The sequence below is a fragment of the Oncorhynchus masou genome, unplaced genomic scaffold (assembly GCF_036934945.1).
Source record: "Oncorhynchus masou masou isolate Uvic2021 unplaced genomic scaffold, UVic_Omas_1.1 unplaced_scaffold_3629, whole genome shotgun sequence".
Classification (NCBI taxonomy): domain Eukaryota; kingdom Metazoa; phylum Chordata; class Actinopteri; order Salmoniformes; family Salmonidae; genus Oncorhynchus; species Oncorhynchus masou.
In genome coordinates, this window is record NW_027010032.1 from 789 (window position 1) to 28,104 (window position 27,316).

Consider the following 27,316-nt stretch of genomic DNA (forward strand, 5'->3'; position numbering starts at 1 on the left):
TTAGGTTGACAATTATAAAACACAATTCCTGATACCTTGCTTTTATTTTTTTCCTGCATAAATAAATCAAGATTATGCCTTTTTACTGCCATTCATTCCATTAGACTGGGTTTTGTATTTGTCCCTGACCAACATGGCTCCCATTTTTCACCCAACGCTGGAATTTGTAGGGTTTATGACATCATAGACCACGCGGATGTCTACGCTGGTTTTGCTGACTTCATAATGCATCTGCTGCCGCACATAAGATTCATTGACAGACAGGTGTTTGTTGTGCAAAAAAACAGCGGAGCTGGCTATAATAGCACATGCAAGCTACCTATCCCATACGATGCATATTTCACTTGTCCAGATTTTTTTGACGAGTCTAGCTAATATTTTAGATGCTGGGGTGTATACTGTCGTTAACGATGGAGTACATGTCCCGCTAGCCAGCTAACGTTAATAAGGGACGTGCTAAACTAAGCTAAGCTAAGATTGAAATTCCAACTGTCTTTTAACAGCCATCATCGAAGACGTAAATAACATATTTGAACATACTTGGTCAATCACATTAGCATGGACTCAAATGTGCAGAAGAGACGCGAGAACAAGAAATCGCTCCGCGTGAAAGTGATCAGTCTTGGCAATGCCGAGGTGGGCAAGGTGAGTCACCTAGTTAAATGAGATGATTTTATTTCTTAACAACGTCAGATCAATGTAAGAAGACAGGTACCTAGCTAGACGAATAAACTCAACTCTGCCATTTACGATGGAGTTGAACGGTGACTAGTGTGTGTGTGTGTGCGCGTGTAGACTGGAGCTCCTACGTCAGTATTTTATGAAATAAAATAAAACTGATTTACAATAGATACAACACGGAAAATCGTGGTTTAAGGAGACCACGCCGGAGAAGGTTAGGTGCTCTCATTACTCATGATGTAATAATGTCATTTCAATAAAATAAACTGTCGCATTATACTTACCTCACCGGAAACCAGCTGTGCAGACAACCCTATTAAATGGCCCACAGTACTTTGAGATATCAGCTGATGCAAGAAGGGCAATATACATACATTTGATTTGATGTAGCCTATGGCAATATCTCCACCTACTTGGTGGAATCTCCAGGTTTACACAGGCAATAGACAAAGCAAGTTAGATACAAACAGATGTTAGATAGTGACTTTCCATCATTCTTTATTCATTTATTTAACCAGGCAAGTCAGTTAAAGAACATATTCTTATTTACAATGACAGCCTACACCGGCCGACGCTGGGTGAATTGCGCACCGCCCTATGGGACTCCCAATCACTGCCGGTTGTGACGCAGCCTGGAATCAAACCAGGGTGTCTGAAATGACACTTCTAGCACTGAAATGCAGTGCCTTAGACCGCTGTGCCACTCGGGAGCCCACACGGTACTGTGTGGCTCAGTTGGTAGACCGTGGCACTTGCAATGCCAGTGTTCTGGGTTCGATTCCACGGGCCCCATAAGGTGCCATTTGAAATACAGCATTTAATACTGCAAGTCTCTCTGGATAAGAGCATCTGCAAAATAACTAAAAGATGATGTCCCTGTCTAAAGCATGCCAGCCAGCTAGGGTAGCCTATCGCAGAATGCATCAATACCATCACGATCACCCATGCCTACACGGCAATCGCTGCATAGAATGACACATAGTTTCCACGTGCAATGTGCTCCTATATATATATTTGTTACTTTTATACACGTCTACTACTTTTTCCTCATTACAGAGCTGCATCATCAAGCGATACTGTGAGAAGAGGTTTGTGCCCAAGTATCTGGCCACCATAGGGATCGACTATGGGGTCACCAAGTAAGTTGTCCCCTAATGATGACACATGTTGTAGCAGTAAGAGGCATACACTGAGTTTACGAAAACATTATGTAACACCTGCTCTTTCCATGACATAGACTGACCAGGTGAATCCAGGTGAAAGCTATGATCCCTTAGTGATGTCACCTGTTTAAAAAATCCACTTAGATGAAGGGGAGGAGACAGGTGGTTAAAAGGTATTTTCAAACTTTGAGACAATTGAGACATGTGTCATTCAGAAGGTGAATGGCGAAGACAAAATATTTAAGTGCCTTTGAACGGGGGTATGGTAGTAGGTGCCAGAGCGCACTGGTTTGTGTCAAGAACTGCAACGCTGCTGGGTTTTTCACGCTCAACGGTTTCCCCGTGTGTATCAAGAACGGTCCACACCCACCCAAAGGACACCCAGCCAACTTGACACAACTGTGGTGAAGCATTGGAGTCAACATGGGCCAGCATCCCTGTGGAACACCTTGTAGAGTCCATGTCCTGATGAATTGAGGCTGTTCAGCAACTCAGTATTAGGAAGGTGTTCTTAATGTTTTGTAAACTCACGTGTATTTCTATCATCAGCGCAGTTCCATTGCTGTCAGGAGGAGGCAGGCAAACATAACGAACAAGCAACTGTTTATGATTCCACTTGTTCGCTAAGAGGCAGCCGTGTTTAGAACCAGAATATAAGCGTTCTGAGCTTGGATCAACAATAATGCAATAATAGTGTAAATGAAAAATGAACGAAATCCCTGCTCTGCATGAAGTGCCCCTTGTTGTGTACATTTTACCAGAAAGCTTACTAGTTCCCCTTGTTGAGAACCACTGCTGTAGAGACTACTGACGTCTGTGTGACTGATTGGGTGTTTGTTTTTTTCAGAGTCCAGGTGCGAGACAGAGAGATCAAAGTGAACATCTTTGACATGGCAGGACACCCCTTCTTCTATGAGGTCAGTGAGTACCTTATTGATATTCTATGAACTCAGTGAGTACCTTATTGCCTTATTGATATTCTATGAGGTCAGTGAGTACCTTACTACCTTATTGATCTTCTACGAGGTCAGTGAGTACCTTATTGATCTTCTACGAGGTCAGTGAGTACCTTATTGATCTTCTATGAGGTCAGTGAGTACCTTATTGCCTTATTGATATTCTATGAGGTCAGTGAGTACCTTACTACCTTATTGATCTTCTACGAGGTCAGTGAGTACCTTATTGATCTTCTATGAACTCAGTGAGTACCTTATTGCCTTATTGATATTCTATGAGGTCAGTGAGTACCTTACTACCTTATTGATCTTCTACGAGGTCAGTGAGTACCTTACTACCTTATTGATCTTCTACGAGGTCAGTGAGTACCTTACTACCTTATTGATATTCTACGAGGTCAGTGAGTACCTTATTGCCTTATTGATCTTCTATGAGGTCAGTGAGTACCTTACTACCTTATTGATCTTCTACGAGGTCAGTGAGTACCTTACTACCTTATTGATCTTCTACGAGGTCAGTGAGTACCTTACTACCTTATTGATCTTCTATGAACTCAGTGAGTACCTTACTACCTTATTGATCTTCTATGAGGTCAGTGAGTACCTTACTACCTTATTGATATTCTATGAGGTCAGTGAGTACCTTATTGCCTTATTGATCTTCTATGGGGTCAGTGAGTACCTTATTGCCTTATTGAGCTTCTATGAGGTCAGTGAGTACCTTACTACCTTATTGATCTTCTATGAGGTCAGTGAGTACCTTATTGCCTTATTGATCTTCTATGAGGTCAGTGAGTACCTTATTAATCTTCTATGAGGTCAGTGAGTACCTTATTGATCTTCTATGAGGTCAGTGAGTACCTTACTACCTTATTGATCTTCTATGAGGTCTGTGAGTACCTTACAAACCTTATTGATCTTCTATGAGGTCAGTGAGTACCTTATTGATCTTCTATGAGGTCAGTGAGTACCTTACTACCTTATTGATCTTCTATGAGGTCAGTGAGTACCTTATTGATCTTCTATGAAGTCAGTGAGTACCTAATTGATCATCTATGAGGTCAGTGAGTAACTTACTGCCTTACCACCTTACGGGCACCTGAGTGGCGCAGCGGTCTAAGGCACTGGATCTTGGTGTCACTACAGACCCTGGTTCGAATCCAGGCTGTATCACTACTGGCCGTGTGTGGGAGGCCAATAGTGCGGCGCACAATTGCCCCAGCGTTGTCCGAGTTACGGTTTGGCCGGGGTATGCCATCATTGCCCCAGCATCGTCTGGGTTACGGTTTGGCCGGGGTAGGCCGTCATTGTGAATAAGAATTTGTTCTTAACTGACTTGCCTAGTTAAATAAAAATTACATTATATTTATCTGACCTTTTTATTTTATCGGGTTAGATTACAAATCTATGTTTAAAGTAGTGGCACATAAAGTTCAAAAGACATATTTAAAACGTGAATCATGGTCTACCTTCTAACATACTGGAACATACTTTTACACGTCTGACCAGAAAAACATCTTTCATGTCCAGACATGCTGTCTCTGTGTTTACTGTGGATTTGCTGCTGTTTCAATACTGACTGAAAACATGAGATTCACTACTTCACCACTGTGTTTGACTCCATGGTGATTTGTGTAACAACGGCGCCTCTTACTGGTGAAATAATGAATTGCTTCACAGGAACAGCAAGGGTGTATGCATTATGGAAACCGGTTACCGTTTAAGAACCGAACGGAGGCAAACAGAATGAAACGGGAAAGGCTCCTACCTGCATTTGTCAAATAGAAAAGAGAGCGGCAGGTATCCTAGGTAAATGAAAGGTCACCGGTTCGAACCCCAAAGCCGACGAGAAGAAAGAATCTGCCGAGGTGTCCTTATTGTTGCTGTAAGTCGCACTGGATAAGAGCATCTGTTAAATGACTCAAATGTAGATATAATCCCGTTTGGAGAAACTCTGTCGGCAACATTTTGCAACAGAATCCGTACTTAACCCTTAATTACGCAGATTCTGTTGCACAATGTTTAGTCTGTGGCAAAAGGGGAAATAAATAAATATAGGTTGTATTTACAATGGTGTTTATGTCCCACTGTTACCCTTTTAACAGGCAACAGGTCACAAATGTTGTTAGTCTCTCTCTCTGTCTGTCTGTCTGTCTCTCTCTCTCTGTCTGTCTGTCTCTCTGTCTCTCTGTCTGTCTCTGTCTGTTTCTCTGTCTGTTTCTCTGTCTCTCTCTCTCTCTGTCTGTCTCTCTCTGTCTGTCTCTCTGTCTGTTTCTCTGTCTCTCTCTCTCTGTCTGTCTCTCTCTCTGTCTGTCTGTCTCTGTCCGTCTGTCTGTCTGTCTGTCTGTCTCTCTGTCTGTCTCTGTCTGTCTCTCTCTGTGTCTCTCTGTGTCTCTGTCTCTCTCTCTGTCTGTCTCTCTCTGTGTCTCTCTGTCTGTCTGTCTGTCTGTCTCTCTGTCTGTCTCTCTCTCTGTCTGCCTCTCTGTCTCTGTGTCTCTCTCTGTCTCTCTCTCTCTCTCTCTCTCTCTCTCTCTCTCTCTCTCTCTCTCTCTCTTTTTGTCTCTGCAGGTTCGTAATGAGTTCTATAAGGACAGCCAGGGGGTGGTGTTGGTGTATGATGTAGGTCTGAGGGAGAGTTTCGATGCGTTGGACAGCTGGCTGGGGGAGATGAAACAGGAGATGGGCTCCATGGTTAACATGGAGAGCATCGTCTTCGTTGTGTGTGCCAACAAGGTGTGTGTGTGTGTGCCAACAAGGTGTGTGTGTGTGTGTTTTTCAAGTTTAATGTCACATGCAGGAGTACAGTGAAATGCCTTTCTTGCATACTCAAAACCCAACAATGCAATAATCAATAACAAGGTTCATTGGACTTAATACCGTGTGCATGTGTCTGTGTGTGTGTGCGTGTGTCTGTGTGTGTGTGCGTGTGTTTGTGTGTGTGTGTGTCCGCCAGGTGGATCTGATTAAGCGTCGTGTAGTCGATGAGGGAGTGGGCAGGCTGTGGGCGGAGTCTAGAGGGTTCCACTACTTTGAGACGTCAGCACAGAGCGGTGAGGGCATCAGTGAGATGTTTCAGGTATGTACACACACACACACACACACACACACACACACACACACACACACACACACACACACACACACACACACACACACACAGCTGGTTACCTCATTGATGGATGGATAACGAATCACCGATACGCATCTTTTTCCCTATTCAAATGTTTAAGATAAAAGTGCATCGGTCTGCGGACCCATAACCCATCTAAATGTAGCATCGGTCAGAAAAACCTATTCCAACGTTACGAATCTCCGTTAATTTGACATTCTTTATACCTTCCTCTCATCAACTGATGCGTTGAGAGCTCTCCGTCAGCCCTCTCTCCGTCAGCCCTCTCTCCGTCAGCCCTCTCTCCATCAGCCCTCTCCGTCAGCCCTCTCTCCGTCAGCCCTCTCGCCGTCAGCCCTCTCTCCTTCAGCCCTCTCTCCTTCAGCCCTCTCTCCATCAGCCCTCTCTCCATCAGCCCTCTCTCCTTCAGCCCTCTCTCCTTCAGCCCTCTCTCCATCAGCCCTCTCTCCGTCAGCCCTCTCTCCTTCAGCCCTCTCTCCATCAGCCCTCTCTCCGTCAGCCCTGTCTCCTTCAGCCCTCTCTCCTTCAGCCCTATCTCTGTCAGCCCTCTCTCCTTCAGCCCTCTCTCCTTCAGCCCTCTCTCCGTCAGCCCTCTCTCCTTCAGCCCTCCTCCTTCAGCCCTCTCTCCTTCAGCCCTGTCTCCTTCAGCCCTGTCTCCTTCAGCCCTGTCTCCTTCAGCCCTGTCTCCTTCAGCCCTCTCTCCTTCAGCCCTCTCTCCTTCAGCCCTGTCTCCTTCAGCCCTCTCTCCGTCAGCCCTCTCTCCTTCAGCCCTCTCTCCTTCAGCACTCTCTCCTTCAGCCCCTCTCCTTCAGCCCTCTCTCCTTCAGCCCTCTCTCCTTCAGCACTCTCTCCTTCAGCCCTCTCTCCTTCAGCCCTCTCTCCTTCAGCCCTCTCTCCTTCAGCCCTCTCTCCTTCAGCCCCTCTCTCCTTCAGCACTCTCTCCGTCAGCCCTCTCTCCGTCAGCCCTCTCTCCTTCAGCCCTGTCTCCTTCAGCCCTGTCTCCTTCAGCCCTGTCTCCTTCAGCCCTCTCTCCTTCAGCACTCTCTCCTTCAGCCCTGTCTCCTTCAGCCCTGTCTCCTTCAGCCCTGTCTCCTTCAGCCCTCTCTCCTTCAGCACTCTCTCCTTCAGCCCTCTCTCCTTCAGCCCTCTCTCCGTCAGCACTCTCTCCTTCAGCCCTCTCTCCGTCAGCCCTCTCTCCTTCAGCACTCTCTCCTTCAGTGTCGACCTGCATGTAACTGTGTTGACAGTCATTGATCGACAAGTCATTTTGCATGCTGAACAACCCCAGTAATATCAGTAGCCTGGTCAAACTGAGCACTGTGCCCAGCTTTGTGTGCCAGACAGCCTGATCTTGCACATCTGTGGCACCTTCGGCATTCAGATGCTAAAATGGCTTCATTAGTTGAGTGACAACCTATGTCATTTTCTAGGTTATTGTTATCTATGCACTGTTGAAAATGTGTGTTTTTACCGGGAATACACGTTGGCTGCTGAATGGAGCAATATACTGTTTTATACAATATATTGGGGTGGTAGATGTCTCCTTTATGTCTCTAACCTGTAGTGGTGGTGGGGTGGTAGATGTCTCCTTTATGTCTCTAATCTGATAGTGGTAGTGGGGTGGTAGATGTCTTCTTTATGTCTCTAACCTGATAGTGGTGGTGGGGTGGTAGATGTCTCCTTTATGGCTCTAATCTGATAGTGGTAGTGGGGTGGTAGATGTCTCCTTTATGGCTCTAATCTGATAGTGGTAGTGTGGTGGTAGATGTCTCCTTTATGGCTCTAATCTGATAGTGGTAGTGGGGTTGTAGATGTCTCCTTTATGTCTCTAATCTGATAGTGGTAGTGGGGTGGTAGATTTCTCCTTTATGGCTCTAATCTGATAGTGATGGTGTGGTGGTAGATGCCTCCTTTATGGCTCTAATCTGATAGTGGTAGTGTGGTGGTAGATTTCTCTTTATGGCTCTAATCTGACAGTGGTAGTGGGGTGGTAGATGTCTCCTTTATGTCTCTAATCTGATAGTGGTAGTGGGGTTGTAGATGTCTCCTTTATGGCTCTAATCTGATAGTGGTAGTGGGGTGGTTGATGACTCCTTTATGGCTCTAATCTCATAATGGTAGATGTCTCCTTTATGGCTCTAATCTGATAGTGGTAGTGGGGTGGTAGATGTCTCCTTTATGGCTCTAATCTGATAGTGGTAGTGGGGTGGTTGATGACTCCTTTATGGCTCTAATCTGATAGTGGTGGTGGGGTGGTAGATGTCTAGATTCCTTTATGTCTCTAATCTGATAGTGGTGGTGTGGTGGTAGATGTCTCCTTTATGGCTCTAATCTGATAGTGGTAGTGGGGTGTGTCGTGGAAATTTCCTCTATTTACCAAATCATGAGAGCAAACCACACACAAGTCAGAGTTAGTTATCACAAAGTCCATCTTTAATTATATGAGCTCTATCACAACCCTGTGACTCTCAGATCAATTCAGTGTCTATCGATGAATTCTCTGAGAGTCCCTTACACATTTCAACTGAGATTCTTTATAGCAAAGACACACATAGCCAGACAGCATAGGCATAATTTATCGTTCAGCTTTGTCTCCTAAACTATGTTATTTTCTCAAACTCAGAACCATAAGCCAATCCTCCATATCAACAGTCTTATATCAAATCCATCTTGACAAGATCACAGAGACACACTGACTGGCACACAGACATTGTGGAGCCAAGAGATACACGCTTGACCTCTCCCCTCTCTCCGGCCCAAGCAACTTAGTCTTGACAGAGAACAGATACTGCAACCCCGCCACAGTATTATACAACAATAACATTCTGATGAGGAGTAACTTACAAACATATGATGAATATAAAACATCTTGCCAACTAATTCTGATTATTCCCCAACAGGTGGTAGATGTCTAGTCTCCCTTATGGCTCTAATCTGATAGTGGTAGTGGGGTGGTAGATGTCTCCTTTATGTCTCTAATCTGATAGTGGTAGTGGGGTGGTAGATGTCTCCTTTATGTCTCTAATCTGTAGTGGTAGTGGGGTGGTAGATGTCTAGTCTCCTCTATGTCTCTAATCTGATAGTGGTAGTGGGGTGGTAGATGTCTCCTTCATGGCTCTAATCTGATAGTGGTAGTGGGGTGGTAGATGTCTTCTTTATGTCTCTAACCTGTAGTGGTAGTGGGGTGGTAGATGTCTCCTTTATGTCTCTAACCTGTAGTGGTTGTGGGGTGGTAGATGTCTTCTTTATGTCTCTAACCTGTAGTGGTAGTGGGGTGGTAGATGTCTCCTTTATGTCTCTAACCTGTAGTGGTTGTGGGGTGGTAGAAGACTCCTTCATGGCTCTAATCTGATAGTGGTAGTGGGGTGGTAGATGTCCCCTTTATGTCTCTAATCTGATAGTGGTAGTGGGGTGGTAGATGTCTCCTTTATGGCTCTAATCTGATAGTGGTGGTGTGGTGGTAGATGTCTAGGCTCCTTTATGGCTCTAATCTGATAGTGGTGGTGGGGTGGTAGATGTCTAGGCTCCTTTATGGCTCTAATCTGATAGTGGTAGTGGGGTGGTAGATGTCTAGTCTCCTTTATGGCTCTAATCTGATAGTGGTAGTGGGGTGGTAGATGTCTAGGCTCCTTTATGGCTCTAATCTGATAGTGGTGGTGGGGTGGTAGATGTCTAGTCTCCTTTATGGCTCTAATCTGATAGTGGTAGTGTGGTGGTAGATGTCTCCTTTATGTCTCTAATCTGATAGTGGTAGTGGGGTGGTAGATGTCTCCTTTATGTCTCTAATCTGTAGTGGTAGTGGGGTGGTAGATGTCTAGTCTCCTCTATGTCTCTAATCTGATAGTGGTAGTGGGGTGGTAGATGTCTCCTTCATGGCTCTAATCTGATAGTGGTAGTGGGGTGGTAGATGTCTCCTTTATGGCTCTAATCTGATAGTGGTAGTGGGGTGGTAGATGTCTCCTTTATGGCTCTAATCTGATAGTGGTAGTGGGGTGGTAGATGGCTCCTTTATGTCTCTAATCTGATAGTGGTAGTGTGGTGGTTGATGACTCCTTTATGGCTCTAATCTGATAGTGGTAGTGGGGTGGTTGATGTCTCCTTTATGTCTCTAATCTGATAGTGGTGGTGTGGTGGTAGATGTCTAGTCTCCTTTATGGCTCTAATCTGATAGTGGTAGTGGGGTGGTTGATGACTCCTTTATGTCTCTAATCTGATAGTGGTAGTGGGGTGGTTGAATACTCCTTTATGGCTCTAACCTGTAGGGGTAGTGGGGTGGTAGATGTCTCCTTTATGTCTCTAATCTGATAGTGGTAGTGTGGTGGTAGATGTCTCCTTTATGGCTCTAATCTGATAGTGGTAGTGGGGTGGTAGATGTCTAGTCTCCTTTATGGCTCTAATCTGATAGTGGTAGTGGGGTGGTAGATGTCTCCTTTATGGCTCTAATCTGATAGTGGTGGTGTGGTGGTAGATGTCTAGTCTCCTCTATGGCTCTAATCTGATAGTGGTAGTGGGGTGGTAGATGTCTAGTCTCCTTTATGTCTCTAATCTGATAGTGGTAATGGGGTGGTAGATGTCTCCTTTATGGCTCTAATCTGATGGTGGTAGATGTCTAGTCTCCTTTATGGCTCAGATCAGGGAACTACATAGTACATACATAGACATCATTCACACATACAGAGAGGCCCAACACAGAGAGGCCCAACACAGAGAGGCCCAACACAGAGAGGCCCAACACAGAGAGGCCCAGCTCATAAGATCCATGAAATTCAGATTTTGATTTAGAATGGAAAATGTTTTTGCATCAAATGTTAGTGCATCAAATCGTATCGCATCCCATTGATTTGTTCTCTAATCAAACCGAATAATTTCAAACTAAAACGTATCGTTCCTGTATCCATTTTGTATCGTTCCTGTATCCATTTATTTAGATACATATCAAATCATCTTGATAGGGAAAGATGCACATCAATTATGATAGATAGATGATAGATACTGTAGGTAGATGATAGATACTGTAGGTAGATGATAGATACTGTAGGTAGATGATAGATACTGTAGGTATATGATAGATACTGTAGGTAGATGATAGATGATAGATACTGTAGGTAGATGATAGATACTGTAGGTAGATGATAGATGATAGATACTGTAGGTAGATGATAGATACTGTAGATAGATGATAGATGATAGATACTGTAGGTAGATGATAGATACTGTAGGTAGATGATAGATACTGTAGGTAGATGATAGATACTGTAGGTAGATGATAGATGATAGATACTGTAGGTAGATGATAGATACTGTAGGTAGATGATAGATACTGTAGGTAGATGATAGATGATAGATACTGTAGGTAGATGATAGATACTGTAGGTAGATGATAGATACTGTAGGTAGATGATAGATGATAGATACTGTAGGTAGATGATAGATACTGTAGGTAGATGATAGATGATAGATACTGTAGGTAGATGATAGATGATAGATACTGTAGGTAGATGATAGATACTGTAGGTAGATATTAGATGATAGATACTGTAGGTAGATGATAGATACTGTAGGTAGATGATAGATGATAGATACTGTAGGTAGATGATAGATGATAGATACTGTAGGTAGATGATAGATACTGTAGGTAGATATTAGATGATAGATACTGTAGGTATATGATAGATACTGTAGGTAGATATTAGATGATAGATACTGTAGGTATATGATAGATACTGTAGGTAGATATTAGATGATAGATACTGTAGGTATATGATAGATGATAGATACTGTAGGTCGATGATAGATAGATACCTTAGGTAGATGATAGATGATAGATACTGTAGATAGATGATAGATACTGTAGATAGATGTTAGATACTGTAGATAGATGATAGATACTGTAGGTCGATGATAGATACTGTAGGTCGATGATAGATAGATACCTTAGGTAGATGATAGATGATAGATACTGTAGGTCGATGATAGATACTGTAGATAGATGATAGATACTGTAGGTCGATGATAGATACTGTAGGTCGATGATAGATACTGTAGATAGATGATAGATACTGTAGGTCGATGATAGATACTGTAGGTCGATGATAGATACTGTAGGTCGATGATAGATACTGTAGGTCGATGATAGATACTGTAGATAGATGATAGATACTGTAGGTCGATGATAGATACTGTAGATAGATGATAGATACTGTAGATAGATGATAGATACTGTAGATAGATGATAGATGATAGATACTGTAGGTTGATGATAGATACTGTAGGTAGATGATAGATACTGTAGGTAGATGATAGATACTGTAGATAGATGATAGATACTGTAGATAGATGATAGATACTGTAGATAGATGATAGATACTGTAGGTCGATGATAGATACTGTAGGTAGATGATAGATACTGTAGGTCGATGATAGATACTGTAGGTAGATGATAGATGATAGATACTGTAGGTAGATGATAGATACTGTAGGTAGATGATAGATACTGTAGGTAGATGATAGATACTGTAGGTAGATGATAGATGATAGATACTGTAGGTAGATGATAGATGATAGATACTGTAGGTCGATGATAGATACTGTAGGTCGATGATAGATAGATACCTTAGGTAGATGATAGATGATAGATACTGTAGGTCGATGATAGATACTGTAGATAGATGATAGATACTGTAGGTCGATGATAGATACTGTAGGTCGATGATAGATACTGTAGATAGATGATAGATACTGTAGGTCGATGATAGATACTGTAGGTCGATGATAGATACTGTAGGTCGATGATAGATACTGTAGGTCGATGATAGATACTGTAGATAGATGATAGATACTGTAGGTCGATGATAGATACTGTAGATAGATGATAGATACTGTAGATAGATGATAGATACTGTAGATAGATGATAGATGATAGATACTGTAGGTTGATGATAGATACTGTAGGTAGATGATAGATACTGTAGGTAGATGATAGATACTGTAGGTCGATGATAGATACTGTAGATAGATGATAGATACTGTAGATAGATGTTAGATACTGTAGATAGATGATAGATACTGTAGATAGATGATAGATACTGTAGATAGATGATAGATACTGTAGATAGATGATAGATACTGTAGGTCGAGGATAGATACTGTAGGTAGATGATAGATACTGTAGGTCGATGATAGATACTGTAGGTAGATGATAGATGATAGATACTGTAGGTAGATGATAGATGATAGATACTGTAGGTAGATGATAGATACTGTAGGTAGATGATAGATGCTGTAGGTCGATGATAGATACTGTAGGTAGATGATAGATGATAGATACTGTAGGTAGATGATAGATACTGTAGGTAGATGATAGATGATAGATACTGTAGGTCGATGATAGATACTGTAGGTAGATGATAGATGATAGATACTGTAGATAGATGATAGATACTGTAGGTAGATGGTAGATGATAGATACTGTAGGTAGATGATAGATACTGTAGATAGATGATAGATGATATATACTGTAGGTAGATGATAGATACTGTAGGTAGATGATAGATACTGTAGGTAGATGATAGATACTGTAGATAGATGATAGATGATATATACTGTAGGTAGATGATATATACTGTAGGTAGATGATAGATACTGTAGGTAGATGATAGATACCTTAGGTAGATGATAGATGATAGATACTGTAGGTAGATGATAGATGATAGATACTGTAGGTAGATGATAGATACTGTAGGTAGATGATAGATACTGTAGATAGATGATAGATGATATATACTGTAGGTAGATGATAGATGATAGATACTGTAGGTAGATGATAGATGATAGATACTGTAGATAGATGATAGATACTGTAGGTAGATGGTAGATGATAGATACTGTAGGTAGATGATAGATACTGTAGATAGATGATAGATGATATATACTGTAGGTAGATGATAGATACTGTAGGTAGATGATAGATACTGTAGGTAGATGATAGATACTGTAGATAGATGATAGATGATATATACTGTAGGTAGATGATATATACTGTAGGTAGATGATAGATACCTTAGGTAGATGATAGATGATAGATACTGTAGGTAGATGATAGATGATAGATACTGTAGGTAGATGATAGATACTGTAGGTAGATGATAGATACTGTAGGTAGATGATAGATACTGTAGATATATGATAGATACTGTAGGTAGATGATAGATTCTGTAGGTAGATGATAGATACTGTAGGTAGATGATAGATGATAGATACTGTAGGTAGATGATAGATACTGTAGGTAGATGATAGATGATAGATACTGTAGGTAGATGATAGATACTGTAGGTCGATGATAGATAGATACCTTAGGTAGATGATAGATGATAGATACTGTAGATAGATGATAGATACTGTAGATAGATGATAGATACTGTAGGTCGATGATAGATACTGTAGGTCGATGATAGATACTGTAGATAGATGATAGATACTGTAGGTCGATGATAGATACTGTAGATAGATGATAGATACTGTAGGTCGATGATAGATACTGTAGGTCGATGATAGATACTGTAGGTCGATGATAGATACTGTAGATAGATGATAGATACTGTAGGTCGATGATAGATACTGTAGGTAGATGATAGATACTGTAGGTCGATGATAGATACTGTAGGTCGATGATAGATACTGTAGATAGATGATAGATACTGTAGGTCGATGATAGATACTGTAGATAGATGATAGATACTGTAGGTCGATGATAGATACTGTAGGTCGATGATAGATATTGTAGATAGATGATAGATACTGTAGGTCGATGATAGATACTGTAGATAGATGATAGATACTGTAGGACGATGATAGATACTGTAGGTCGATGATAGATACTGTAGGTCGATGATAGATACTGTAGATAGATGATAGATACTGTAGGTCGATGATAGATACTGTAGATAGATGATAGATACTGTAGATAGATGATAGATACTGTAGATAGATGATAGATGATAGATACTGTAGGTTGATGATAGATACTGTAGGTAGATGATAGATACTGTAGGTAGATGATAGATACTGTAGGTCGATGATAGATACTGTAGATAGATGATAGATACTGTAGATAGATGTTAGATACTGTAGATAGATGATAGATACTGTAGATAGATGATAGATGATAGATACTGTAGATAGATGTTAGATACTGTAGATAGATGATAGATACTGTAGGTCGATGATAGATACTGTAGGTAGATGATAGATACTGTAGATAGATGATAGATACTGTAGGTTGATGATAGATACTGTAGATAGATGATAGATACTGTAGATAGATGATAGATACTGTAGATAGATGATAGATACTGTAGATAGATGATAGATACTGTAGGTCGATGATAGATACTGTAGGTAGATGATAGATACTGTAGGTAGATGATAGATGATAGATACTGTAGGTAGATGATAGATACTGTAGGTAGATGATAGATACTGTAGGTCGATGATAGATACTGTAGGTAGATGATAGATGATAGATACTGTAGGTAGATGATAGATACTGTAGGTAGATGATAGATGATAGATACTGTAGGTCGATGATAGATACTGTAGGTAGATGATAGATGATAGATACTGTAGATAGATGATAGATACTGTAGGTAGATGGTAGATGATAGATACTGTAGGTAGATGATAGATACTGTAGATAGATGATAGATGATATATACTGTAGGTAGATGATAGATACATTAGGTAGATGATAGATACTGTAGGTAGATGATAGATACTGTAGGTAGATGATAGATACTGTAGATAGATGATAGATGATATATACTGTAGGTAGATGATATATACTGTAGGTAGATGATAGATACTGTAGGTAGATGATAGATACCTTAGGTAGATGATAGATGATAGATACTGTAGGTAGATGATAGATGATAGATACTGTAGGTAGATGATAGATACTGTAGGTAGATGATAGATACTGTAGATAGATGATAGATGATATATACTGTAGGTAGATGATAGATGATAGATACTGTAGGTAGATGATAGATGATAGATACTGTAGATAGATGATAGATACTGTAGGTAGATGGTAGATGATAGATACTGTAGGTAGATGATAGATACTGTAGATAGATGATAGATGATATATACTGTAGGTAGATGATAGATACTGTAGGTAGATGATAGATACTGTAGGTAGATGATAGATACTGTAGGTAGATGATAGATACTGTAGGTAGATGATAGATACTGTAGATAGATGATAGATGATATATACTGTAGGTAGATGATATATACTGTAGGTAGATGATAGATACCTTAGGTAGATGATAGATACTGTAGGTAGATGATAGATGATAGATACTGTAGGTAGATGATAGATACTGTAGGTAGATGATAGATACTGTAGGTAGATGATAGATTCTGTAGGTAGATGATAGATGATAGATACTGTAGGTAGATGATAGATACTGTAGGTAGATGATAGATACTGTAGGTAGATGATAGATGATAGATACTGTAGGTAGATGATAGATAGTGTAGGTCGATGATAGATGATAGATACTGTAGGTAGATGATAGATAGTGTAGGTCGATGATAGATGATAGATACTGTAGGTAGATGATAGATACTGTAGGTAGATGATAGATACTGTAGATAGATGATAGATGATATATACTGTAGGTAGATGATATATACTGTAGGTAGATGATAGATACTGTAGGTAGATGATAGATACCTTAGGTAGATGATAGATGATAGATACTGTAGGTAGATGATAGATGATAGATACTGTAGGTAGATGATAGATACTGTAGGTAGATGATAGATACTGTAGGTAGATGATAGATACTGTAGATAGATGATAGATGATATATACTGTAGGTAGATGATATATACTGTAGGTAGATGATAGATACTGTAGGTAGATGATAGATACCTTAGGTAGATGATAGATGATAGATACTGTAGGTAGATGATAGATGATAGATACTGTAGGTAGATGATAGATACTGTAGGTAGATGATAGATACTGTAGATAGATGATAGATACTGTAGGTAGATGATAGATACTGTAGATAGATGATAGATACTGTAGATAGATGATAGATACTGTAGGTAGATGATAGATACTGTAGGTAGATGATAGATTCTGTAGGTAGATGATAGATACTGTAGGTAGATGATAGATGATAGATACTGTAGGTAGATGATATATACTGTAGGTAGATGATAGATGATAGATACTGTAGGTAGATGATAGATACTGTAGGTAGATGATAGATACTGTAGGTAGATGATAGATGATAGATACTGTAGGTAGATGATAGATAGTGTAGGTCGATGATAGATGATAGATACTGTAGGTAGATGATAGATAGTGTAGGTCGATGATAGATGATAGATACTGTAGGTAGATGATAGATACTGTAGATTGATACAGTTGAAGTCGGATGTTTACATACACCTTAGCCAAATACATTTAAACTCAGTTTTTCACAATTCCTAACATATAATCCTGGTACAAATTCCCTGTTTATGGTCAGTTAGGATCACCACTTCATTTTAAGAATGTGAAATGTCAGAATAATAGTAGAGATAATTATTTATTTCAGCATTATTTCTTTCATGACATTCCCAGTGGGTCAGAAGTTTATATACACTCAATTAGTATTTAGTAGCATTGCCTTTAAATTGTTTAACTTGGGTCAAATGTTTCGGGAAGCCTTCCACAAGCTTCCCACAATAAATTGGGTGAATTTTGGCCCATTCCCCCTGACAGAGCTGGTATAACTGAGTCAGGTTTGTAGGCCTCCTTGCTCGAACACGCTTTTTAAGTTCTGCCCACAAATTGTCTATAGGATTGAGGTTAGGGCTTTGTGATGGCCACTCCAATACCTTGACTTTGTTGTCCTTAAGCCATTTTGCCACAACTTTGGAAGTATGCTTGGGGTCATTATCCATTAGGAAGACCCATTTGCGACCACCAGTCCCTCCTGCAGCAAAGCACTTCCACAACATGATGCTGCCACCCCCGTGCTTTACGGTTGAGATGGTGTTCTTCGGCTTGCAAGCCTCCCTCTTTTTCCTCCAAACATAACGACGGTCATTATGGCCAAACAGTTCTATTTTTGTTTCATCAGACCAGAGGACATTTCTCCAAAAAGTACGATCTTTGTCCCCATGTGCAGTTGCAAACCATAGTCTGGCTTTTTCATGACAGTTTTGGAGCAGTGGCTTCTTCCTTGCTGAGCATCCTTTCAGGTTATGTTGATATAGGACTTGTTTTACTGTGAATATAGATACTTTTGTACCTGTTTCCTCCAGCATCCAGCCATAAAGGAGACTAGACATCTACCACCCACTACCACTATCAGATTAGAGCCATAAAGCAGCCATCTACCACTTCACTATCAGATTAGAGCCAAAAAGGAGATATCTACCACCCCACTACCACTATCAGATTAGAGACATAAAGGAGACTAGACATCTACCACCCACTACCACTATCAGATTAGAGCCATAAAGGAGAAATCTACCACCCCACTACCACTATCAGATTAGAGCCAAAAAGGAGATATCTACCAATATCAGATTAGAGCCATAAAGGAGAAATCTACCACCCCACAACCACTATCAGATTAGAGCCATAAAGGAGACTAGACATCTACCACCCCACTACCACTATCAGATTAGAGACATAAAGGAGACATCTACCACCACACCACCACTATCAGATTAGAGCCATAAAGGAGACTAGACATCTACCACTATCAGATTAGAGACATAAAGGAGACTAGACATCTACCACCCCACTACCACTATCAGATTAGAGCCATAAAGGAGACTAGACATCTACCACTATCAGATTAGAGCCATAAAGGAGACTAGACATCTACCACTATCAGATTAGAGCCATAAAGGAGACTAGACATCTACCACCCCACTACCACTATCAGATTAGAGCAATAGAGGAGACTAGACATCTACCACCCCACTACCACTATCAGATTAGAGCCATAAAGGAGACTAGACATCTACCACTATCAGATTAGAGCAATAGAGGAGACTAGACATCTACCACCCCACTACCACTATCAGATTAGAGACATAAAGGAGACATCTACCACCACACCACCACTATCAGATTAGAGCCATAAAGGAGACTAGACATCTACCACCCCACTACCACTATCAGATTAGAGACATAAAGGAGACATCTACCACCACACTATCACTATCAGATTAGAGCCATAAAGGAGACATCTACCACCCCACTACCACTATCAGATTAGAGACATAAAGGAGACATCTACCACTATAAGTGAAATAATCTTTCTGTAAACAATTGTTGGAAAAATTACGTGTCATGCACAAAGTAGATGTCCTCACCGACTTACCAAAACCTATAGTTTGGTAACAAGACATTTGTGAAGTGAAAAACAAGTTTTAATGACTCCAACCTAAGTGTATGTAAACTAGTGTTAATGACTCCAACCTAAGTGTATGTAAACTAGTGTTAATGACTCCAACCTAAGTGTATGTAAACTAGTGTTAATGACTCCAACCTAAGTGTATGTAAACTAGTGTTAATGACTCCAACCTAAGTGTATGTAAACTAGTGTTAATGACTCCAACCTAAGTGTATGTAAACTAGTGTTAATGACTCCAACCTAAGTGTATGTAAACTAGTGTTAATGACTCCAACCTAAGTGTATGTAAACTTCTGACTTCAACTGTATACAGATACTGTAGATAGATAGATTGTAGTGATCTTTGTGTGTGTGTGTGTGTGTGTGTGTGTGTGTGTGTGTGTGTGTGTGTGTGTGTGTGTGTGTGTGTGTGTGTGTGTGTGTTCTCCAGGCGTTTTTCTCCTCGATAACGGACATGTGTGAGAACGGCGGGAAGCGCCCGGTTGCGGAGGTCACTGTCGGCTTCACCAAGGAGCAGGCCGACACCATCCGACGCATACGCAACAGCAAGGACTCCTGGGATATGCTGGGGGTGAAACCTGGAGCCACACGGTAAGAACAGGGGTCACCAGGGTGTCTCACGTCAGTCCATGGAGGGCCGAGTCTCTGCTGGTTTTGGTTATTTCCTTTACATTTGTGGCCAATTGTGACCTAGACAACCAGGTGAGGGGAGTTCACAACTAACCAATTAAGACCCAGACAACCAGGTGAGGAGAAATCCTAACTAACCAATTGTGACCTAGACAACCAGGTGAGGGGAGTTCCTAACTAACCAATTGTGACCTAGACAACCAGATGAGGGGAGTTCACAACTAACCAATTAAGACCCAGACAACCAGGTGAGGAGAAATCCTAACTAACCAATTGTGACCTAGACAACCAGGTGAGGGGAGTTCCTAACTAACCAATTAAGACCCAGACAACCAGGTGAGGGGAGTTCCTAACTAACCAATTAAGACCCAGACAACCAGGTGAGGGGAGTTCACAACTAACCAATTAAGACTCAGACAACCAGGTGAGGGGAGTTCCTAACTAACCAATTAAGACCCAGACAACCAGGTGAGGGGAGTTCACAACTAACCAATTAAGACCCAGACAACCAGGTGAGGAGAAATCCTAACTAACCAATTGTGACCTAGACAACCAGATGAGGGGAGTTCCTAACTAACCAATTAAGACCCAGGCAACCAGGTGAGGGGAGTTCCTAACTAACCAATTAAGACCCAGACAACCAGGTGAGGTGAGTTCCTAACTAACCAATTAAGACCTAGACAACCAGGTAAGGGGAGTTCCTAACTAACCAATTAAGACCCAGACAACCAGGTGAGGGGAGTTCCTAACTAACCAATTAAGACCTAGACAACCAGGTGAGGGGAGTTCCTAACTAACCAATTAAGACCTAGACAACCAGGTAATTGATCAGTCAAGGGAGGAGTGAGTACCTGCAGACACTCAGCCCTCCGAGGAAGGAGTTTGACCCCTGTGCCCTAGACACTTGCAATGAGTTTGACCCCTGTGCCCTAGACACTTGGAATGAGTTTGACCCCTGTGCCCTAGACACTTGGAATGAGTTTGACCCCTGTGCCCTAGACACTTGGAATGAGTTTGACCCCTGTGCCCTAGACACTTGGAATGAGTTTGACCCTGTGCCCTAGACACTTGGAATGAGTTTGACCCCTGTGCCCTAGACACTTGCAATGAGTTTGACCCCTGTGCCCTTGACACTTGGAATGAGTTTGACCCCTGTGCCCTAGACACTTGGAATGAGTTTGACCCCTGTGCCCTAGACACTTGGAATGAGTTTGACCCCTGTGCCCTAGACACTTGGAATGAGTTTGACCCTGTGCCCTAGACACTTGGAATGAGTTTGACCCCTGTGCCCTTGACACTTGGAATGAGTTTGACCCTGTGCCCTTGACACTTGGAATGAGTTTGACCCCTGTGCCCTTGACACTTGGATTGAGTTTGACCCCTGTGCCCTAGACACTTGGAATGAGTTTGACCCCTGTGCCCTAGACACTTGGAATGAGTTTGACCCCTGTGCCCTAGACACTTGGAATGAGTTTGACCCTGTGCCCTAGACACTTGGAATGAGTTTGACCCCTGTGCCCTAGACACTTGGAATGAGTTTGACCCCTGTGCCCTAGACACTTGGAATGAGTTTGACCCCTGTGCCCTAGACACTTGGAATGAGTTTGACCCCTGTGCCCTAGACACTTGGAATAGTTCCACATTAACCTCTGATCAACTGGGTTGTATTACCGCAATGACCTGTTCAATCACACAGAATGACACAATGACCTGTCCAATCACTCAGAATGACACAATGACCTGTCCAATCACTCAGAATGACCCAATGACCTGTCCAATCACTCAGAATGACCCAATGACCTGTCCAATCACTCAGAATGACACAATGACCTGTCCAATCACTCAGAATGACACAATGACCTGTCCAATCACTCAGAATGACACAATGACCTGTCCAATCACTCAGAATGACACAATGACTTGTCCAATCACTCAGAATGACACAATGACCTGTCCAATCACTCAGAATGACCCAATGACCTGTCCAATCACTCAGAATGACACAATGACTTGTCCAATCACTCAGAATGACACAATGACTTGTCCAATCACTCAAAAGGACACACATGTTTTGTCCAATCACTCAGAATGATCAAATGACCTGTCCAATCACACAGAATGACACAATGACTTGTCCAATCACTCTTAGTCAAGTGTCTAGGGGCTAGAGGTTGTCATGACAACAGGGCCGCCGTCAGGGGGTAAGAAGATCAGGAGGAGGACAGATCATCTCTTCTTAACCCCTTCCTGTCTATTACTGCAATTTAGACCCTGTCATCATGTTATCATGCAGTCCCACTCCAACAGCACCCCTGTCGTCATGTTATCATGCAGTCCCACTCCAACAGCACCCCTGTCGTCATGTTATCATGCAGTCCCACTCCAACAGCACCCCTGTCGTCATGTTATCATGCAGTCCCACTCCAACAGCACCCTGTCGTCATGTTATCATGCAGTCCCACTCCAACAGCACCCCTGTCGTCATGTTATCATGCAGTCCCACTCCAACAGCACCCCTGTCGTCATGTTATCATGCAGTCCCACTCCAACAGCACCCCTGTCGTCATGTTATCATGCAGTCCCACTCCAACAGCACCCCTGTCGTCATGTTATCATGCAGTCCCACTCCAACAGCACCCCTGTTGTCATGTTATCATGCAGTCCCACTCCAACAGCACCCCTGTCGTCATGTTATCATGCAGTCCCACTCCAACAGCACCCCTGTTGTCATGTTATCATGCAGTCCCACTCCAACAGCACCCTGTCGTCATGTTATCATGCAGTCCCACTCCAACAGCACCCCTGTTGTCATGTTATCATGCAGTCCCACTCCAACAGCACCCTGTTGTCATGTTATCATGCAGTCCCACTCCAACAGCACCCCTGTCGTCATGTTATCATGCAGTCCCACTCCAACAGCACCCCTGTTGTCATGTTATCATGCAGTCCCACTCCAACAGCACCCCTGTCGTCATGTTATCATGCAGTCCCACTCCAACAGCACCCCTGTTGTCATGTTATCATGCAGTCCCACTCCAACAGCACCCCTGTCGTCATGTTATCATGCAGTCCCACTCCAACAGCACCCCTGTTGTCATGTTATCATGCAGTCCCACTCCAACAGCACCCCTGTCGTCATGTTATCATGCAGTCCCACTCCAACAGCACCCCTGTTGTCATGTTATCATGCAGTCCCACTCCAACAGCACCCCCTGTCGTCATGTTATCATGCAGTCCCACTCCAACAGCACCCCTGTTGTCATGTTATCATGCAGTCCCACTCCAACAGCACCCCTGTTGTCATGTTATCATGCAGTCCCACTCCAACAGCACCCCTGTCGTCATGTTATCATGCAGTCCCACTCCAACAGCACCCCTGTCGTCATGTTATCATGCAGTCCCACTCCAACAGCACCCTGTCGTCATGTTATCATGCAGTCCCACTCCAACAGCACACACTCAGTCACGCTATCCTATCCTCTACTCTGTCAGTTCATCCTCCACACTCTGATCTGTACTCAATTCAATTAAATGTGTTTGTTTATTGACATGACAGGTTTTCATGTTGGCAAAAGAAGAGAGAACACTTTATTTGAATAGTCTGTAGAGCATCGACAGATGGACTGACTATCAGTGACATTTAACCTATCTAGTAGCCCTTATCCTTAAACTTAACCCTTACCCTTGCCCTAACCCTTATTCTAAACCTAAACTTAACCCTTACCCTAGCCCTAACCCTTATTCTAAACCTAAACTTAACCTTAGCAAGCAGTTGCTTCTCAACAAATAATTTATCTCTCATTCTCTTTCTCTCCCTACTCTCTCTCGCTCTCTCAAAAAAAACAGACTTCTCCGGGTAATTTCTATCTTCCCTGATATGAGGCAGCTAAGTGTGTGTGTGTGTGTGTGTAGGGGATTCGGGGCTTGGATTTAGTGAGGGGATTAAGAAACAGTGGTAAATCTCATTACTCAGTCCACCTGACAATCAACTTCTTCACACACACACACACACACACACACACACACACACAAACACACACACACACACACACACACACACACACACACACACGGCGACATCAACAGCGCCTTCCTCTTGGTCTAACGTTGGTTCCTGTTTGTGTTTCCAGGGAGGAGGTTAACAAGGCATACAGGAAGCTGGCTGTGCTGCTCCATCCGGATAAGTGCGTTGCCCCGGGCAGCGAGGATGCTTTCAAGGCCGTGGTGACGCTCGCACCTCCTTGCTCAAGAACATCAAGTAGACACCGCCAACCAACGCCAGCTAGGGACTCCGGTCAATGCTCCACACTCCACATGGGCACCCTGACCCTCGCCCCTAGAACGTCATTAGCCTTGTCTACCCTCTCCTAATCCCTTCTCCTAACCTTCTCCCCCCTCCCTGCTCTCCAACCCTCCCACCAGGTGCCATCACATTTTGCTACAACAGTGTTTTATAAAGTCACTACTGATGATGTGTCACAGCAAATCTTGTCTCTCCGTGAGGAAGACTTATCAATGATCTGAACCGTCATTTTGTCAAACACTGCAGAGAGAAGTCAACGGAAGACCTGGGTAGTCCTCGGTCCTAACCAGTAAGGCTGTGGTGGTAGATGGCTCCTTTATGGCTCTAATCTGATAGTGGTGGTGGGGTGGTAGATGTCTAGGCTCCTTTATGGCTCTAATCTGATAGTGGTGGTGGGGTGGTAGATGTCTAGGCTCCTTTATGGCTCTAATCTGATAGTGGTAGTGGGGTGGTAGATGTCTAGGCTCCTTTATGGCTCTAATCTGATAGTGGTAGTGGGGTGGTAGATGTCTAGGCTCCTTTATGGCTCTAATCTGATAGTGGTGGTGGGGTGGTAGATGTCTAGGCTCCTTTATGGCTCTAATCTGATAGTGGTGGTGGGGTGGTAGATGTCTAGTCTCCTTTATGTCTCTAATCTGATAGTGGTGGTGTGGTGGTAGATGTCTCCTTTATGGCTCTAATCTGATAGTGGTGGTGTGGTGGTAGATGTCTCCTTTATGGCTCTAATCTGATAGTGGTGGGGTGGTAGATGTCTAGGCTCCTTTATGGCTCTAATCTGATAGTGGTAGTGGGGTGGTAGATGTCTCCTTTATGGCTCTAATCTGATAGTGGTAGTGGGGTGGTAGATGTCTCCTTTATGTCTCTAATCTGATAGTGGTGGTGGGGTGGTAGATGTCTAGTCTCCTTTATGTCTCTAATCTGATAGTGGTAGTGGGGTGGTAGATGTCTAGTCTCTTATGGCTCTAATCTGATAGTGGTGGTGGGGTGGTAGATGTCTAGGCTCCTTTATGGCTCTAATCTGATAGTGGTAGTGGGGTGGTAGATGTCTCCTTTATGTCTCTAATCTGATAGTGGTAGTGGGGTGGTAGATGTCTCCTTTATGTCTCTAATCTGATAGTGGTGGTGTGGTGGTAGATGTCTAGTCTCCTTTATGTCTCTAATCTGATAGTGGTGGTGTTGTGGTAGATGTCTCCTTTATGTCTCTAATCTGATAGTGGTGGTGTGGTGGTAGATGTCTCCTTTATGTCTCTAATCTGATAGTGGTGGTGTGGTGGTAGATATCTAGTCTCCTTTATGTCTCTAATCTGATAGTGGTGGTGTTGTGGTAGATGTCTCCTTTATGTCTCTAATCTGATAGTGGTGGTGTGGTGGTAGATGTCTCCTTTATGTCTCTAATCTGATAGTGGTGGTGTTGTGGTAGATGTCTCCTTTATGTCTCTAATCTGATAGTGGTGGGGTGGTAGATGTCTCCTTTATGTCTCTAATCTGATAGTGGTGGTGTGGTGGTAGATGTCTCCTTTATGTCTCTAATCTGATAGTGGTGGTGTTGTGGTAGATGTCTCCTTTATGTCTCTAATCTGATAGTGGTGGTGTGGTGGTAGATGTCTAGTCTCCTTTATGTCTCTAATCTGATAGTGGTGGTGTTGTGGTAGATGTCTCCTTTATGTCTCTAATCTGATAGTGGTGGTGTTGTGGTAGATGTCTCCTTTATGTCTCTAATCTGATAGTGGTGGTGTGGTGGTAGATGTCTAGTCTCCTTTATGTCTCTAATCTGATAGTGGTGGTGTTGTGGTAGATGTCTCCTTTATGTCTCTAATCTGATAGTGGTGGTGTTGTGGTAGATGTCTCCTTTATGTCTCTAATCTGATAGTGGTGGTGTGGTGGTAGATGTCTAGTCTCCTTTATGTCTCTAATCTGATAGTGGTGGTGTTGTGGTAGATGTCTCCTTTATGTCTCTAATCTGATAGTGGTGGTGTGATGGTAGATGTCTCCTTTATGTCTCTAATCTGATAGTGGTGGTGTGGTGGTAGATGTCTCCTTTATGTCTCTAATCTGATAGTGGTAGTGTGGTGGTAGATGTCTCCTTTATGTCTCTAATCTGATAGTGGTGGTGTGGTGGTAGATGTCTCCTTTATGTCTCTAATCTGATAGTGGTGGTGTTGTGGTAGATGTCTCCTTTATGTCTCTAATCTGATAGTGGTAGTGGGGTGGTAGATTTCTTCTTTGTTTGTCAAACACTGCAGAGAGAAGTCAATGGAAGACCGGGTTGGTCCTCGGTCCTAACAAATAAGGCTGGGAATTGCCAGAGACCTCACGACACGATATTGTCACAATACTTAGGTGCCGATACGATATGAAAACAAGTTTTAACCAGCCATGGGGGGGGGAGTGCTGAAAATGAATTTGTTCCCTATTTAATCAGTAGATCACAGATCCTATTTAAACAGGAGATGGAGAACAAGCTATGAAGGTTACATGTTGGTGCAGCCAACAAACATTATATTGCAATATTGTCAACAAAAAATAATAACCCGATACGTGACTGTATCCATTACTACAAACCGGATGTCGTTAGCTCTGGTCCAGAGCGTTCAAGCAACTTGAAGGCTCACCATCAGCAAGCCGCACACACGTAACGCCCTGGACAAGAGCTATTGGTGCTGTAAACATGAATGGTTGTAACAAGGTGGGTAAATGCTAACAAACCGTCGGGGACTCACAGATGATGGCTGCTCCATTTTCCAGACCCTCGTCAAGTTTTGACCCCATTTTTCTTCATGTTTACACTGGTTTTGAGAAGCACTGGTCTATACTAGACTACAGTCCCTACACTGCCCTCTGGACAAACGTGGCCACATCCTTTTAAATACTTACCCCAGCCAAAACCCATGCAGTATAACTCAGTGTTCATAGCGTATATGTGTGTTCCCTTCCTCAAGACATTTTGTGTCTCCACAGCCACTGATTCACAGAGGGTGTAGTTACTAACTGAGAGATGGAAACTGCAGCAAACAAGTGCC

The 27,316-nt window shown here is 42.5% G+C and overlaps 1 pseudogene; it reads left to right on the plus strand.

Moving 5' to 3' along the window:
• Positions 1–430: 430 nt before the first annotated feature.
• On the plus strand, positions 431–24,255 carry LOC135534597 (dnaJ homolog subfamily C member 27-like; annotated as a pseudogene).
• The last annotated feature ends 3,061 nt before the right edge of the window (positions 24,256–27,316 follow it).